We start from the raw sequence: 4267 nt of genomic DNA on the forward strand, positions 1-4267 counted from the left end.
GGGCCACGCCCTCCTTGCGCGCTCCGCTCGGCTCACTCAGCCTCCGCCTGGAGCAGCGGGCGAAGGAATGTGTTTGCTGAGGTTCGAATTGGAATGGGGAAATTGTTATATTTTCTTTTTTTCCCAAATTAATTAATGCATATGGGTTTTAAAAGTTTTTGTAATGAAAAGATCAGCCCTAGCCGGTTTGGCTCACTGGGTAGACCGTCAGCCTGGGGGCTGAGGGGTCCCAGGTTCGATTCCGGTCAAGGGCATGTACCTTGGTTGCGGGCACATCCCCAGTAGGGGGTGTGCAGAAGGCGGCTGATGGGATGCTCCTCTTTCATCGATGTTTCTAACTCTATCCTTCTCCCTTCCAATTTTGTAAAAAAAAATCAATAAAATACATTTTTTTAAAAAAGAAAAAATCAGTTCCCTGTACCCTTTCCCCCTATTCTCCAAAAGGCAACTACTTTAAACTTTTTATTAATTTTATTGTACATACAGTAAAATGCACAGATCTTCAGTGTAAAATTGGCCAAGTTTTGACAAATGTGTACAACCATATTAACCATCAATCACCTCCAACAAGATATAGGACATTGATGTGACCCCTGAATGTTTCCTTGTGCACACTTTTTATTGTAAAATACACATCACATAAGCCATTACACATCAGCCATTTAAAACTGTACAATTCAGTGGCATTTAGTACATTTACAGTGTAAACCAGTCATTACTTTCATCACCCCTAATGGAAACCACCTACCTACCCATTGAACAGCCACTCCCATTCTCCCCTTCCTGCAGCCCATGGCAGTCACTAATTTGCTTTCTGTCCCTATAGATCTGCTGTTCCTGGATATTTCATATAAATGAAGCCATGCACTATGTGTAGCCTTTCCTTCTGGCTTCTGTCTTTAGCATGTGTCGGTACTTCATTCCTTTTTGTGGCTGAGTAATATGCCATTGTTTGGATATATCATGTTGCCCATCTGTTGATGGAGGTGGACATTTGGGTTTCCACCTCTTATCTAGTACTGCGTTGAACATGCATGTATGTCCCATAGGTGCCCCAACAGGGGATTGAACCTGCAACCTTTTTTAAAAAAAATTAAATATATATATATTGATTTCAGAGAGGAAGGGAGAGGGAGAGAGATAGAAATATCATGATGAGAGAAAATCATTGATTGGCTGCCTCCTGCAAGCTCCCCCACTGGGGCTGGAACCCACAACCTAGGCATGTGCCCTTGACCGGAACAAATCTGGGATCCTTCAGCCTGCAGGCCGTGGCTCTATCCACTAAGCAAAACAGGCTAGAGCCCCTGCAAACTTTTTGGTGTATGGGAGGGCATTCCAATCAACTGAGTCACTTGGCCAGAGCCCATTTTAACCATTTCTATGTTCACAATTCAGTGGCATTAATTGCATTCACAATGTTGTGCAACTGTCACTACTATCGATTTTCAAAATGTTTTCTTCACCAAAAAAGGAAACCCAGAACCCATTAAGCAGTCACTTTCTATTCCCCTGTCACCAAGCCCCTGGTAATTTCTCATTTTTCTGACTATGAATTTGCCTGTTCTGGTACCTCACACAATATTTGTCCTTTTGTGTCTGTCTTCTTTCACTTAACATAGTGTTTTCAAGGTTCAGCCATGTTGTGTCATGAATCAACACTTCATTCCTTTTTTATTTTTTAAAAATATATTTGTATTGATTTCAGAGAGGAAGGGAGAGGGAGAGATAGAAACATCAATGATAAGAGAGAATCATTGATAGGCTGCCTCCTGCATGCCCCCTACTGGGGATCGAGCCCGCAACCCGGGCATGTGCCCTTGACCAGAATCAAACCCGGGACCCTTCAGTCCGCAGGCTGACACTTCATCCACTGAGCCAAGCTGGCTAGGGCTTCATTCCTTTTTTTAAAAATTGTGGTAATGCATAACATAAAAGTTACCATTTTAACAATTTTTAAGTGTACAGCTCAGTGGTATTAATATGTTCCTATTGTTGTGCAACCACCACCAGTATCCATCTCCAGGCCCAAAGTGTGCCCTCTGTTCCAGGGCCTCTCTACAGTGGGTACCAGCTCCTTTAACAGGTTTTCACATCTAAAGGACCCCATCTCTGAGGAACAGGGGAGATACAGACCAGAATGCTCTAAGGGAGAGAACAATCCAGAAAGAAAAGTCAGGTGGATGGTTTGCAGTGAAGTAACCCCAACTGGGACTGGGAAGTGGGAGCAGGAACCTCAGAACGGGTTTAGTCCTCAGGCGGTCATTCGGATCGCAGCCTCCTTCTCCCAAAGGACCTTCTCTGGGCCCCTCACCTCTGCCCATTTCCTAACACAGAGCTTGGTTTTCCCTAAACGCCCACGTCCTTTCCTTACCCGCTAACACATAAACCTTGCCTCTTCCTTTCCAGAGAGAACTCGAAGCATCTCATGGGAGCTCTATCACCTAACACTCTTGAAGTCCATCTGGAAAGTACCAGAAATTAACCGGGGGATCCTGGCCTCCCAAACAGGATTGGCTCTGAAAGCCCCACTACAGGCTGCTGCCACTTGGGCTCTTGTCAGAGGGATTGACCCGCCGATGGTCTTCCAGGGCCTGCTTGCGCTTGAAGCCTTCCCCACCCTGGGCCCAGGAAGGACTGGCTGCCAGAGTGGATGTGCTGATGATGGAGGAGAGTAGGTAAAGCAGAGGCCACAGTCAGGGCAGGGGCAGGGCTTCTCGCCTGTGTGTGTGCACCTGTGGGAAGCCAGCAGAGAAGTGCCTATAGGCCAGCGGTTCTCAACCTGTGGGTCGCGACCCCTTTGGCGGTGGAACGACCCTTTCACAGGAGTCGCCTAAGACCATCCTGCATATCAGATATTTGCATGACGATTCATAACAGTAGCAACATTACAGTTATGAAGTAGCAACGAAAATAATTTTATGGTTGGGTCACAACATGAGGAACTGTATTTAAAGGGCCAGAAGGTCGAGAACCACTGCTGTAGGCAAAACGGAGGCTGCATTTAGGACGGCTGGAGGGCTTCTCTGCCTGTGTGCTTGTGCTGGTGGGTGGCCAGCAGCTGGGGGTCAGTGAAGTGACTCTTGCAGTCTGGGCATTGGTAGGGCTTCTCCCCAGTGTGAGCCTGCCTGTGGATGGCCAGGGAAGCCCTGTGGCAGCAGCATCGCCCGCAATGGGCAGGAGTAGGGCTTTTCACCTGTGTGGATGAATTATGCTAGAGCAGGTACTTGTACTGGGGAGAAACAGGCTTGACACTGGTCACGGAGGAAGGACCACTGTGGATGGCTGCGCTCGCCAGCCATGATCCGGCTTCTGGCGGAGCGACCCTCCCCCTGTGGGAGAGCACTGACCACCAGGGGGCAGCTCCTGCATTGAGTGTCTGCCACCTGGTGGTCAGTGTGCATCATAGCGACTGGTCTTCCACTGTTCCATCAATTTGCATATTAGCCTTTTATTATATAGGATTATGCCTGCAGGCAAAACAGCTTTCCTTTTTTAAATCTCTGATGAATGGCATTATCCATTACACTGTGATCCACATAATTAATATCCAAAGGAACATTTGTCTTCATTATATCACACAACAAAAACCAAATTACATGTGCTTCCCCTATCTTCCTTGGAAGCTCAGACTCCATTCGGCATGAAGCGGGGGTTGTCCAGGATGACTAAGAGGCACTGGAGGCCCACCTGGCAGTGAGACCGGAACCTCCTGGAGATGGGGTGCAGGGAGGCAGAAGGGCTCTAGAGGGAGCAGTGTGCGCTGAGGCTGAGTGGGGAGGAGGGTTCTCAAAGGCCACATCCTGGGGTTGGAAGTGAAGCACCTGTGGCCTTTCCCTTCCCCTCGCCCCGCGGACAGTTGCTAAGCTCTCACCCTCTGGATCCTGGACCTCCACGCCTCCACCTCTCCTTCCACCCAAGAGGGTAGAAGCGGGTTTGGGGCCTGAAATCCTGCGAGGGGGAAGCATCGGGCTCGGCTGAGACCCGGAGGGGAGGGGGGAGGCTGCTTCCTCAGCGCCTCACACTCGCAGGCCATCCATCCCCCTTCCCACGGATGACGTCCCGGGACGCCCTGTGCGCGGGGGCAGACACCCCACTCCTCGGGGAGAAGTCTTACGGCCCCTCGGCCGCCCTCCCTCCTCCGGCGGCGCCACGGAAAGGCCCTCATTCTCCGCAGAGAGGCTCCAGGCCTGCGGAAACCTAGAGCTTCCCTGGCTTCCTAGGAGAAGGCGCTCGAGGGCGCACAGTCCTGCCCCCACCCTCGCTG

This window comes from Myotis brandtii, unplaced genomic scaffold (genome assembly GCF_000412655.1).
Source record: "Myotis brandtii unplaced genomic scaffold, ASM41265v1 scaffold698, whole genome shotgun sequence".
Taxonomy (NCBI): Eukaryota; Metazoa; Chordata; class Mammalia; order Chiroptera; family Vespertilionidae; genus Myotis; species Myotis brandtii.